Below are 14,510 nucleotides of genomic sequence, written 5' to 3'. Positions count from 1 at the left end.
CCCTCCCTCGCTCTCTCTCTCTCTCTCTCTCGCTCTCTCGTTCCATCCGACAATTATCCAGCATTACAACATCACTTCTGCTTTCCCAAATAAGAGAGGCTATTCTGGGCAAGGGGGCCTTGCGAATCCCAGCTTATGTTAGACACACACACAAGCACACACATACACACACACACACACCCGCATGCATCATTTTGTGCCGATTTCCAAGATGTAATGGCAATTGGTATTGTACTAAGCGAAATGGAATGGATGACATAATTGTAGCCTGAACTGTAGTATTTCCTGTAGTATTTACAGTTAACTATAGTAAAGTAAAACTGTAGTATTTAATGTTTTTAAATACATTTTAGTCATTTAGCAGATGTGCTTATCCAGAGCAACATTCAGTAGTGAGTGCATACATTTTCCCCATGGGAATTGAACCCACAACCTTGGCATTGCAAGCACCACGATCTACCAACTGAGCCAAATGGGACATAGCATTTATAGTAACTATAGTATGAATGCTGTAGTACATGAAAACTGTAGTTTAATACTATAGGAATTGATGTAGTGTGTTTGCAGACGTTACTGTAGTATTTGCTATAATTTATTATTTGTATTATCTTTGACATAGAAGTGGATGCCAAGGGAAGTCAGGCTTTTCCAAAAAAAAAGTACCAATATATATAGTCTCTCTGAGTTTCATGAATCTCCTTCAATTCGCAAGAGGCTTAATGTATCAATTTAGGAGAAAGCATCCGAGAGAGCGAAACAGTGCCTCTCTGGCTCTCTACATGTAGCCCATCTATCTGATGCTGTCTGGTCCAAACGAGTGACGAGTGACATTGTTGCCGCCCATAGCGTTGAAGGCAAGGGAAACCAGCGAGCATCTGGCCTCCATTGACAAAAAAGTATACAACATTTTCCAATCAGCTTTGAACTAAACTGAGTGAGCTCAACTGTGAATCCTGGCCTACCAAACAGAAGTGTCAAGGGAAGCCAGCTTGGATTTGGCTTCACTCCTATCAAATCCCATTGAGAGCATATGTCATTGACATAATTTTTTTTTGAATTGTTGCATCTCGTTGTGTTGTTGTTCTCCGGCAGCCAGCTATTTAAAATTTGCCCTTTCCTAAATTAGACATTTTTCCAACCATTAATTCATACATTGTTGTGCCCCTGACCTGAGTGGTTGGAAGGTCAAATATGTACGATAGCCAGATGTAGAAGGCTAATGTTAACTAGCTAACATTGCCCATGAATGGAAATTAAGCTAGCGAACAAGCATTTTAGCTGGGTAGCCTAGGACAACAAAAAATAAAAGTGTGTACTGTATGATAGAGTGGTGAAAGAGAGGAGGATGGCATTGGTGTTTCTCTACAAGTAGGGTGAGTCAACATGTTTGTCTACTTGCATGAACAGGCACACATGCATCCAGAAATCAGAACCATGGACAGAGACATCATATTTAGCTTAAGTTGATTGGACTAAATTGTTTTTGGTTATCTTTAAGTTGTCACTGTATCAGACCAAGCAGAGGTGATTCGATTATGTTGAAATGTTGAAGTTGAAATGGTGCTGGAATAGTGGCAGCACCTGTTTTCTTTTGCGACCTGCAATAACACTCGTTGGTTCTAAAATCAACCGTTGTTTAGTGGTCCGAACATAGGAAACATTAACCTGCTTGACCATGCTGCGGGTCATGTAACTGTCTGTTACTGGACATGCAATATGCTTTGTGAACTTCACTGGACAGATGTTGCTATCCGGTTTTGTGATAAAACATAGGTTTGGTTGGATTTATTCTCTCTCCCAAACAACGCAATTACTGGCTCCCCCGGTGATTTTACCCACGTACCGCTACTGCCTGTATGTAAGGTAGGACTGGGGTCTGAACGGATAGGAAACACAATATTTAGTCAATACTTGGCATGTAAGTTTCTCAATTATGGGTGGCACAAATTGCGAGTGTTTTAGCGGACTGTAGTGTTTTTTCTGACATTACTGTAGTATTTACTACAGAGTTTTAGCGGACTGTGGTGTTTTTTCTGACATTACTGTAGTATTTACTACAGAGTTTTAGCGGACTGTGGTGTTTTTTCTGACATTACTGTAGTATTTACTACAGAGTTTTAGCGGACTGTGGTGTTTTTTCTGACATTACTGTAGTATTTACTACAGTGTTTTAGCGGACTGTGGTGTTTTTTCTGACATTACTGTAGTATTTACTACAGAGTTTTAGCGGACTGTGGTGTTTTTTCTGACATTACTGTAGTATTTACTACAGAGTTTTAGCGGACTGTGGTGTTTTTTCTGACATTACTGTAGTATTTACTACAGAGTTTTAGCGGACTGTGGTGTTTTTTCTGACATTACTGTAGTATTTACTACAGAGTTTTAGCGGACTGTGGTGTTTTTTCTGACATTACTGTAGTATTTACTACAGAGTTTTAGCGGACTGTGGTGTTTTTTCTGACATTACTGTAGTATTTACTACAGAGTTTTAGCGGACTGTGGTGTTTTTTCTGACATTACTGTAGTATTTACTACAGTGTTTTAGCGGACTGTAGTGTTTTTTCTGACATTACTGTAGTATTTACTACAGTGTTTTTAGCGGTATACTGCAACATTCTATTGTAAGTACCACACATGATCAAGGAGTACTACAGTGTGTAGTATAGTATTCCACGGTAGACTACAGTTAATTCTAGAATTCTACAGTAAGTACTGTTGTATTCTTTAGTAAACGGTCATCTTTTTTTTCATGTGGGCATGGACACACACATGGTGTGTGGCACAAACCTTGTAGCTGAAGGTGTGGGTGTGTGTGGGTTTGTGCATGCATGCTTGCGTGTGTGCACATGCGTGTGTGTGTATTCATTCACTTCTGCCTTGTGCTTCAGTATGTCCTATTCTGTGTATATGTGCATGTATTTGTCATTCACGCTCTCTCTCTGTGTGTGTGGGGGGGGGGGGGGGGGGGCTGTCTCTTCTCTCTTTGGTGCTGGAACATCGAGTCCACAGTAGCAGGGCTTAGGGGGAGAGAGGAGCAGAACAGATGAATATAGGTCGATGCACTGAGCTGTTCTCCTCTACTCTGAGCTCTTAGACTGTGATTATCTATACCTGAACACTGGAGAGACCCTGGGGAGGCAGCAGGATACATACACTGTCTAGATGCTTCCAGAGGTTACTGTAATGCAGCAACCATTCAGCCATCATGGGTCTTTATCTAGGAACACCAATGGTGGATATGCGCACAAATGCATCCATTAGACTGCTGCTATGAGATTAATCTAAAGAAATATCTCCCCCACAGGACCTTTGTATTTCAAGTTGGATTACATCTCCACACTGTCGGGGGAACCTCACATTTCTTGTTTGCTTGACGACTCAATTCTTCCAATCCGTTGCTCTGACGTTTGAAGAAACTCACAACCGCGGGCGTGGCATAGCGTTTGGCCGGACCAAGGAGTCTGGGTAGCCAGGCAAATTTATTGTAGCTCTTTGGGCCAAATTCTAATTGGCTGTAGTCTCGTTTTCATGTTACAATCATGTTGCCCATATACTCATTCATCTCTATGTGTGGGTTACACATTCCCATTGTTCTGTGTACTACAGCCTACCCTTTCCCTGACAATGCGTGCCTGCACAAGTGAGTGCTTGAATGTGTGCGAGTGTGCGTGTGCGCACAAAGACACACATTGCTTCATTTGTAACCTCACCATACTCCCTCACCCTCTATCGCTCAAATCAAATCAAAGTTTATTTGTCACGTGCCCCAAATACAACAGGTGTAAACCTTACAGTAAAATGCTTACTTACAGGCTCTAACCAATGGTGTGAAGGAAAAAAAAGGTATGTGTGTGTGTGTGTGTGTATGTAGGTAAGTAAAGAAATAAAACAACAGTAGAAAGACATTTGAAAAAAGAGTAGCAAGGCTAATTACAGACACCTGTTAGTCAGGTGTATTGAGGTAGTATGTACATGTAGGTATGGTTAAAGTGACTGTGCATATATGATGAACAGAGAGTAGCAGAAGCGTAAAAAGAGGGGTTGGCGGGTGGTGGGACACAATGCAGATAGCTCGGTTAGCCAATGTGCGGGAGCACTGGTTGGTCTGGCCAATTTCGGTAGTATATACATGAATGTATAGTTAAAGTGACTATGCATATAAGATAAACAGAGAGTAGCAGCATCGTGAAAGAGTGCAAATAGTCCGGGTAACCATTTGGTTGCCTGTTCAGGAGACTTATGGCTTGGGGGTAAAAACTGTTGAGAAGCCTTTTTGTCCTAGACTTGGCACTCCGGTACCGCTTGCCATGCGGTAGTAGAGAGAACAGTCTATGACTGGGGTGGCTGGGGTCTTTGAACATTTGTAGGGCCTTCCTCTGACACCGCCTGGTGTAGAGGTCCTGGATGGACGGCAGCTTTGCCCCAGTGATGAACTGGGCCGTACGCACTACCCTCTGAAGTGCCTTGCGATCGGAGGCCGAGCAATTGAACGCTGTCCTGATATCCAGAGGCTCCTTTCTTCCGTTAGATACGGTTGCAGAAACATTATGTACAAAATAATTTACAAATATCTCGAAAAAAAACACATAATAGCACAATTGGTTAGGAGACCGTAAAAGGTCAGGACAGATATTCATATGAACACAGATACAGTATATTCCTAACCCTGGGAGTGTATACACCGGGTGGAACCTTTGATCGTAGTGAGGGGTTCTCCAGGTGTCAGGGGGATAAGTAAGAGATGCACCCCTGTGGTTGAGAGGTAAATTACCTCATCCACCATCCAAGGTGCTCTCTCACTTTTTACAATTTGAGAAAACACAGATAAATTCAAAATAAATTATATTTAAGTACCACTAAAATTCCATTAAAATTATAAAATGACAAACTAAATACATATGTAGGCTATAGCAGCCTATAGGTAGCAGCTACATGGTGGTTTATTCCCTGTCGTTCTCTCTGGCGGTGGGAGGAATGATGAATAACTGTCTGTTGGCATGTGTGCAGAGGCCCATTGGTCGGAGGCTTGACCACTTTGCCGACCACTTTGAGTGGGCCAAATCCGACGTAACAAGAACAGACAGACGGTACTCTACTAGGGATTGCTAAAACATGTGTCCTCAAAAAAAATAATGTATGGACTTGGGGCTCTTGTAATACGCATTTGAACTCGCCCTACTGTCTGAGTGCTTAGTTTACAGAAACGTACCGCCTCTATTGCGTATGCAGACAAACTGATCACGCCAACGAGATCTAGCATCCAAATTCACCGTGTCTGCCTTGATGTTCATAAAACTCCACGGAGGCCTCTTGCGCAGTTGAACCCAGAATGATATGTGACCACCTGGTTACGGTGTTGTCCTTTCAGCAACATGATTCAAAGGGCGCTCAAATCTCTTCAAATAATCCACATCCAGATGTTGTATCCGCCTAATAATCCTACTCATCACTTACTAGTATTATTACAAATAGAAGATTAGCACTTATCACAATGGTGCTCGTTTAGTAAAGAGCAAAGCGGAAATCAATGTCTCGCAAGATACGTAGGCATATAGGCTAATGAATAATTCACATTTTACATATATAATTGGATATAAGCCCGGATATAATTGCATATAAGCCTACTGTAGCATAGTATGACTACAATATCTTACACCAAAAACACCATCGCAGTCATTTCTTATCTGATGCTGAATAATCACATTTATTTCGTCATGCGGCCACAAGTCAACAGTGCGCACTGCAGGCTATATGCTTTGATTGAAACAAAATAGACCTATAAGAAAGGCTATTAGTCCGCATACAGTTTGGACATTTCACGGGTAAAACGTGAAAAATTGTCATTTATGATTGAAAGTGATAATGGCCCATTTTGGTGTTTGAGGGTATTAAAAATAGAACGTTTAAGATGTTAAAAATAGAACACAGAATACGCGTGGGCATAGGCAGACGTTGCAATTGGATGGTGCATTTGATGCACCTATTTTATAATGATATTTCATCTGTCAGCACAAACTTTTGATTGAGTAATGATAACATCATTTTATTTAAAAAGAATTGCACTCCCTCACCTAAAAAAAATAGCACCACACCACTGACACCATCCATAGCAAATATGATGAGATGTGTGTGTGTGTACGCAGCTATCTCTGTGCTGAATATAGTTGTACTTGATTGATTCGCTTGGGGAAATGATTGGTTACCATGTGACATTAAAAACAGTGCCTTCAGAAAGCATTCACACCTGTTGACTTTTTACCCATTTTGTTGTGTTACAGCCTGAATTTAAAATGGATTAAACTGAGATGCTGTGTCACTGACCACCACCAAAACTCTATGTACCTACAGGCCAATTTGCACATACTCTTTTCAAAACTGTTAAACTTAAGGTCAAAACCTAAAATAACACAAAATTGAATAAGCAATTTGACAGCAATTTGCTACATTTCTATAGTAATATGTATTGAAATATATTCCAAATCTAAAAAATGTAATTTTATCAAAACAATTAGACCAACCACAGCTGATTCCCATTGTAGCTGAACACCTACTCAGGTGTTAGTCTTTCAAATTCATTGCCATCTACACAAAAGGGGACATCTTTGGAATAATGCTGTACAGTAATGTAAACATGGAAACAGCCAGAGATAGAGAAGTGGCTGACAGAGGAAGAAGAGTGGCTGGGAGAGGGAGAGGAGTATGAATGCGTGGTGGAAGAAGACTGAGAGGAAGATCAAGAACTGTCGTCTCAGATGAGACTAGGGCCACTATGATTGATCATGTAATAAATCATGGTCTATCAATGAGAGAGGCTGGTCTAAGAGTGCAGACAAATCTGCAACGCTCAACAGTGGCATCTATTGTAAGAAATTTCCGGCAAAACAGGTAAGATGTGCATTCTGCAAGGGCATCTGACTGAACTGCATATTACAGAAGTAAATTGAGCAAAGCCTCCAAACCCACTTGTGTGTAATTGTTTTTGTATTTCTGCTTAGGACCCAATGGTTACCTCCCACAGGCAGGGAGAGGTAGGACTTTCACTGCTGTGCAGGAAACTGCAATCGTTGATATGCTCATCAGAAACAATGGCATAAAACTCAGAGATTTGGGACAGAGTGTTGGCAGACAACATTACATTTTGAAATATTCACAATAGGGCAGAGGCACACTGCGGCATGTTTTTAGGTATAATGTAAACTACCATAATAGCCTAATGGCGGCAGGGAAGTCAGACGCAGGAGAGCAAAAACTGTGTTTCAGGTGCAGTTTAATAACAAAAAACCCACCAGAAAACAGAACAATCAAATAATGGGTACATAACCCGACGCACACCAGGACAGACGAGCACAAGCACTTACAATAAACAATCACCGACAAGGACATGAGGGGGTACAGAGGGTTAAATACACAACATGTAATTGATGGGATTGGAACCAGGTGTGATGGAAGAGTCCCCCCCCAGCGTGTCAACACCAGCCTCTGGGACGACCCAGAGGGCGAGGCGCAGGGCAATCCGGACAAAGACGGTGTAACTTCTGCAGCATAGATGGGTCCAACACGTCCTCGACCGGAACCCAGCACCTCTCCTCCGGGCTGTACCCCCCCACTCCACAAGATACTGAAGGCCCCTTGCCTCGAATCCAGTATGGAGCGAACGGAGTACAGAGAGGGCAGAGGAATCTCCCGCACCTCAGACTCCTGGAGCGGGCCAGCCACCACCGGCCTGAGGAGAGACACATGGAACGAGGGGTTAATACGGTAATCGAGTGGAAGCTGTAACCAAAAACAAACCTCGTTCACTCTCCTTAGGACTTTAAATGGCCCCACAAACCGTGGACCCAGCTTCCGGCAGGGCAGGTGGAGGGGCAGGTGGAGGGGAAGGTTTCGGGTCGAGGGCCAGACCCTGTCCCCCGGTGCGAACACCGAGGTCTCACTGTGGTGGCGATCTGCATTCCTCTTTTGGCGCGTCACGGCCTGCTGAAGGTGGACACGGATGGCTTCCCATGTCTCCTCCGCGCGCCTGAACCAGTTGTCCACCGCAGGAACCTCGGTCTGACCCTGATGCCAAGGCACCAGAACCGGCTGGTACCCCAGTACACACTGGAAGGGAGAGAGGTTAGTGGAGAAGTGGCGGAGCGAGTTTTGTGTCATCTCAGCCCAGGGCACGAACGCCAGCTGGTCCTGGCAATAGGACCGCAGAAACATACCCACATCCTGGAGACCGTCGCTGGAGGCTCCGGACTAGAGACAGTCGCTGGAGGCTTCGTGCCATGACTCCTCACTGGAGGCTTCGTGCCATGGATCACCACTGGAGGCTTCGTGCCATGGATCACCACTGGAGGCTTCGTGCCATGGATCACCACTGAAGGCTTCGTGCCATGGATCACCACTGGAGGCTTCGTGCCATGGATCACCACTGGAGGCTTCGTGCCATGGATCACCACTGGAGGCTTCGTGCCATGGATCACCACTGGAGGCTTCTTGCCATGGATCACCACTGGAGGCTTCTTGCCATGGATCACCACTGGAGGCTTCTTGCCATGGATCACCACTGGAGGCTTCTTGCCATGGATCACCACTGGAGGCTTCTTGCCATGGATCACCACTGGAGGCTTCTTGCCATGGATCACCACTGGAGGCTTCTTGCCATGGATCACCACTGGAGGCTTCTTGCCATGGATCACCACTGGAGGCTTCTTGCCATGGAGAGCTAGCACAACCTGTTCTGGCTGGATGCCCGCTTCCACCCGGCAAATGCCCACTTCCACCTGGCACAGAGCACACCGGCCTGTGAATGCTCAACCGAGACACCGTGTGCATCACCCCATAGCACGGTTTCCTGACAAGTTGCATGCTCGCCACGGTAAGCACGGAGTTGGCTCAGGTCTGAATCCTGACTCTGCCACACTCCCCATGTGACCCCCCCAATTTTTGGGGGGAGTGGCCTCCCGGTCTTTAGTGCCAGCCGTGACCCTGTGTAAACCTGGGCCCTCTTTCTCGCTGCCTCCATCTTCCTCTCAGGATCTCCTCCCATGTTCAGGATCCTTTGCCATTTAGGATAAACTCTCATGTCCAGTCCTCCTGAACACGCTGCTCCTCCTTACCACGCTGCTTGGTCCGTTTGTGGTGGGAAGTTTTGTCACGGCCGTTAAAAGAAGAGGACCAAGGTGCAGCGTGGTGAGTGTACATTTTCTCTTTATTTGGAAAATGACACGGAACAAAACAATCAACACTACAAAAACAAAACCGTGAAGCTAAAGGCTATGTGCTCTAAACAAAGTCAACTTCCCACAAAGACAGGTGGAAAAAAAAGGGCTACCTAAGTATGGTTCTCAATCAGAGACAACGATAGACAGCTGTCCCTGATTGAAAACCCTACCAAAACATAGAAATACAAATAATATAATATAGAATACCCACCCAACTCACACCCTGACCAAACCAAAATAGAGACATAAACAGGATCTCTAAAGTCAGGGTTCTAAAGTCAAATGTTTGATTTGTTTGATAATGTCCATAATTTATGTCCAAATAGCTACTTTTGTTAGCGCGTTTGGTAAACAAATCAAAACTCACGAAGCGTGTTCACTAGTTGCCGATAAAATGTCTGTCACACCCTGACCATAGTTTGCTTTGTATGTTTCTATGTTTTGGTTGGTCAGGGTGTGAGCTGAGTGGGCATTCTATGTTACATGTCTAGTTTGTCTAGTTCTATGTTTGGCCTGATATGGTTCTCAATCAGAGGCAGGTGTTTGTCATTGTCTCTGATTGGGAACCATATTTAGGTAGCCTGTTTGGTGTTGGGTTTTGTGGGTGATTGTCCTTGTTTCTGTCGCTGTGTTACTTTGCACCAGTATTAGGCTGTTTCGGTTTTCGTGTTACGTTTATTTGTTTTTGTATTTGATTGTGTTTACTTTGTCTCATTAAACATGGATCGCAATAGCCACGCTGCATTTTGGTCTGACTCTCTTTCACGTACAGAAAACCGTTACAGAATCACCCACCACAACAGGACCAAGCGGCGTGGTAATGGGCAACGGCAAAAGCAGCAGCAGGAGCAGCAGCAGTGGGAGAGGCTGCACTACTTGGAGAAATGGACTTGGGAGGAGATTCTAGACGGGAAAGGACCCTGGGCAGAGCCAGGGGAATATTGCCGCCCCAAAGCCGAGCTGGAGGCAGCAAAAGCAGAGAGGTGGCATTATGAGGAGCTAGCACGGCAGAGCGGATGGAAGTCCGAGAGTCAGCCCCAAACATTTCTTGGGGGGGGCTCACAGGGAGGATGGCTGCGCCAGGTAGGAGACCTGCGCAGTCTTCCTGTGCTTACCGGGGGGCTGGAGAGACCGGGAAGGCACCGTGTTATGCTGTGAAGCGCACGGTGTCCCCAGTGTGGGTGCATAGCCCGGTGTGGTACATTCCAGCTCCGCGTATCAGCCGGGCTAGAGTGAGCGTTGAGCCAAGTGCCATGAAGCCGGCTCTACGCATCTGGTCCCCAGTGCGTCTCCTTGGGCCGGCTTACATGGCACCAGCCTTGCGCACGTTGTCGCCGGTTCGCCTGCATAGCCCAGTGCGGGCTATTCCACCTCGCCGCACTGGCAGGGCGACCGGGACCATTCAACCGGGTAAGGTTGGGCAGGCTCGGTGCTCAAGAGCTCCAGTGCGCCTGCACGGTCCGGTCTATCCGTCACCACCTCCACACCCCAGCCCTCCGGTAAGCAGCTCCCCTCACCAGGCTTCCTGTGCGTGACCTCGGCCCAGTACCACCAGTGCCAGCACCACGCATCAGGCCTACAGTGCGCCTCGCTTGTCCAGCGCTGCCGGAGTCTCCCTCTCCGGTGCTACCAGAGCCTTCCTCCTCTCCAGCGCCGCCTGAGCCGCCCGCCTGCCCAGCGCCGCCTGAGCCGCCCGCCTGCCCAGCGCCGCCTGAGCCGCCCGCCTGCCCAGCGCCGCCTGAGCCGCCCGCCTGCCCAGCGCAGCCTGAGCCGCCCGCCTGCCCAGCGCAGCCTGAGCCGCCCGCCTGCCCAGCGCAGCCTGAGCCGCCCGCCTGCCCAGCGCAGCCTGAGCCGCCCGCCTGCCCAGCGCAGCCTGAGCCGCCCGCCTGCCCAGCGCAGCCTGAGCCGCCCGCCCGCCTGCCCAGCGCAGCCTGAGCCGCCCGCCTGCCCAGCGCAGCCTGAGCCGCCCGCCTGCCCAGCGCAGCCTGAGCCGCCCGCCTGCCCAGCGCCGCCTGAGCCGCCCGCCTGCCCAGCGCCGCCTGAGCCGCCCGTCTGCCCAGCGCCGCCCGTCTGCCCGGAGCCGCCAGTGCCGCCAGTCAGCCAGGGGCCGCCAGTCAGCCAGGGGTCGCCAGTGCCGCCAGGAGCCGCCAGGGGCCGCCAGTGCATTCTATGTTACATGTCTAGTTTGTCTAGTTCTATGTTTGGCATGATATGGTTCTGAGGCAGGTGTTTGTCATTGTCTCTGATTGGGAACCATATTTAGGTAGCCTGTTTGGTGTTGGGTTTTGTGGGTGATTGTCCTTGTTTCTGTCGCTGTGTTACTTTGCACCAGTATTAGGCTGGTTTGGTTTTCGTGTTACGTTTATTTGTATTTGATCGTAGTTACTTTGTCTCATTAAACATGGATCGCAATAGCCACGCTGCATTTTGGTCCGACTCTCTTTCACGTACAGAAAACCGTTACAATGTCAAAAGGTTCAGTGACGGTCTGTAGAAACTTGTCAGATGTATGGAATCAATCTTTGGGATGTTTTTAACATAAATCTTCAATAATATTCCAACTGGAGAATTCCTTTGTCTTCAGAAAAGCAAACAAATGGGAGATACCTCTCATGTGAAATGCGCGTGACCAGCGCGTGACTGCTGGCAGACCTCTGACTCATTCCCCTCTCATTCAGCCCCCCTTCGTAGTAGAAGCATCAAACAAGTTTCTAAAGACGGTTGACATCGAGTGGAAGCCTTAGGAAGTGCAACATGACCAATATCCCACTGTATCTTCAATAGGAGCTGAGTTAAATTGACCAACCTCAGATTGCCCACTCCCTGGTTCGATTTTTTTCTCAGGTTTGTGCCTGCCATATGAGTTCTGTTATACTCAGACATCATTCAAACTGTTTTAGAAACTTCAGTGTTTTCTATCCAAATATACTAATAATATGCATATATTAGCAACTAGGACTGAGGAGCAGGCAGTTTACTCTGGGCACCTTATTTATCCAAGCTTCTCAATAAAGAAAATAACAATTAAACATTTTAAATGTAAAAATTTTAATGTAAAAATAACAAATAATTAAGGAGCAACAATAAAATAACAGTAGTGTGGCTATATACAGGGGGTACCGGGACAGAGTCAATGTGCGGGGGCACCGTTTTGTCAAGGTAATTGAGGTAATATGTACACGTAGGTAGAGGTAAAGTGACAATGCATGGATAATAAACAGAGTAGCAGCAGTGTAAAAATGTGGGTGGGTGGGGGGGGGGGCAATGGATAGCGTTATGTTTGGGGTAAATCCAACACAACACACCACTGAGTACCACTCATCGTATTTCCAAGCATGGTGGTGGCTGCATCAATGTTGTGGGTATGCTTGTCATTGGCAAGGACTAGGGAGTTTTTTTGTATAAAAAGAAATGGAATAGAACTAAGCACAGGCAAATTCCTAGAGGAGAACCTGTTTCAGTCTGCTTTCCAACAGATACTGGGAGACAAACTCACCTTTCAGCAGGACAATAACCTAAAAGACAAGGCCAAATCTACACTGGAGTTGCTGACCAAGACGACGTTGAATGTTCCTACTTACAGTTTTGACATAAATCATCTTGAAGATCTATGGCAAGACATAGAAATGGCTGTCTAGCAATGATCAACAACCAACTTAGTTTAAAAAAGAACGATGTGCAAATATTGTACAATCCAGGTGTGTACAGCTCTTAGAAACGTACCCAGAAAAACTCACAGCTGTAATCGCTGATTAAGGTGATTCTAACATGTATTGACTCAGGGGTATGATTATTATGCAAATGAGATATTTCTGTATTTCATTTTCAATAAATTAGCAAAAATGTCTTAAAACATGTTTTCACTTCATCATTATGGGATGTTGTGTGTAGATGGGTGAGAAGAAGAAAACTATCCATTTTGAATTCAGGCTGTAATACAACAAAGTGTGGAGTAAGTCGAAGGGTACGAATACTTTCCGAAGGCACTGTACTGTACATGTAAAGTGCTAGTATGCATTCAAATGTGAGCATAACACCAGATGGAAGGGGAATAGGAAATTCCATAGGATTCGGCTGTGTATCAGTACCGCATAGGCCTTTGATGGTTGTTTTCCATCATCTGTGCCTATATGTTCAGCTCATCCAGAGAACTACTTACAATAGTGATATGAACATTATCACAACAAAGGCACCTGTTTTGCATGTACAACCTGTCCCCCGCCAACACAAAGTCACTTTTAACTTGTCTCATAGCTTTCTAACTTATTTTACCCCAAGAAGTTCAAATGTTATGATAATACCCGAAGGCAGCAGACAGACTGCTGTTGCTCCACACCGTCAGAGAGATGGAGGGCAAGGTGTTTACTGCTACACCACCGTCCTTAGATACCAACCAGCCTAAGGCCACAACACACATACTTACACACATATGCATGTACGTGCACAGTAACACACATACACAAACATGCGTGCGTGCACATGCGCACACACACATACGCATACACACACGCGCAAACACACACACACACAAACACACACACACACAGCATCCCCATCTCTCTTTGATGTCTTCCCCACACCCCATACACACTTCAAACACCAAAACACCTTTGAACCTAGGATAAATTTATGGAAATGGTCAGTAATGGCATTTGGAGTGGGAGGGAAGTTTGTTGCTTTTAAGACATCTAAGCAAGCACTGTCTGCAACTCAAATTGCTGATGTTTTTCGTTACTTTTCATAATGATTTTTCAGATGTTTTGCTTGATTTTGTTTGGCAGAGAATTTGACGCATAGGTTCTGATTTAGCACAAGCTAGTCCTTAATTATTCAGTACATGAGTATCCATGTCCATCATGACAGCACCTAACTGCCTTGCCCGCCTGTACTGAACGCATGCATTAGTCCATTGAGCAGAAGCCTAGGTGTTTGCTCTGGGAGCTAACATAGACAGATCTCAGACAAGGGGAGAATCTCAACTGCATTTCCTTGTTCCTCTCCTGATTCCGATTAGATGAAAAGGTCAGAGGGGAGGGACCTTTGACCTTATCATCCAATGGATTTTGAGAAGGAGGTGAGGATAGAGGACGCAAGGAATCAAGGAAATGCAGTTGAGATTCTCCCAAGCTTACTCATCACAGTAGTTTGGCCAATAGTTACACTTAATACCAGATATATTGTAGGAGAGATGAGAGAGATGAGAGATTCATGGTGGTTAGGCCTTTGGAAGCTCCTCTACTCCTCTCTTCTGCTCCGGTTACGTTCCCTCTCTGCTCCATCGCTATCAGTTTCTCCCAGGCC

The 14,510-nt window shown here is 45.9% G+C and overlaps 1 protein-coding gene and 1 long non-coding RNA gene across 6 annotated transcripts in view; one reads left to right on the top strand and one right to left on the bottom strand.

Moving 5' to 3' along the window:
- Positions 1 to 14,510, top strand: part of LOC110508443 (CUGBP Elav-like family member 5) — a 51,136-nt gene that overhangs the window by 16,394 nt on the left and 20,232 nt on the right. The window lies entirely within an intron of this gene.
- LOC149970704 (uncharacterized) overlaps positions 1 to 14,510 on the bottom strand; it is a 193,236-nt gene that overhangs the window by 171,134 nt on the left and 7,592 nt on the right. Inside the window, exon 3 of one of the 2 annotated variants that reach the window (XR_016492931.1) lies at positions 7,699 to 7,723. The exons of the other annotated variant lie outside the window; for it this stretch is intronic. This is a non-coding gene — a long non-coding RNA (uncharacterized LOC149970704). Of the gene's footprint in view, positions 1 to 7,698; positions 7,724 to 14,510 lie in introns of those variants that run through there. 2 annotated transcript variants of the gene reach the window in all.

The sequence above is a fragment of the Oncorhynchus mykiss genome, chromosome 28, assembly GCF_057628025.1.
Source record: "Oncorhynchus mykiss isolate SJ-2025 chromosome 28, ASM5762802v1, whole genome shotgun sequence".
NCBI lineage: Eukaryota > Metazoa > Chordata > Actinopteri > Salmoniformes > Salmonidae > Oncorhynchus > Oncorhynchus mykiss.
The sequence above is the reverse complement of the archived record's forward strand: the minus strand, read 5'-3'. Positions and strand labels throughout refer to the sequence as shown.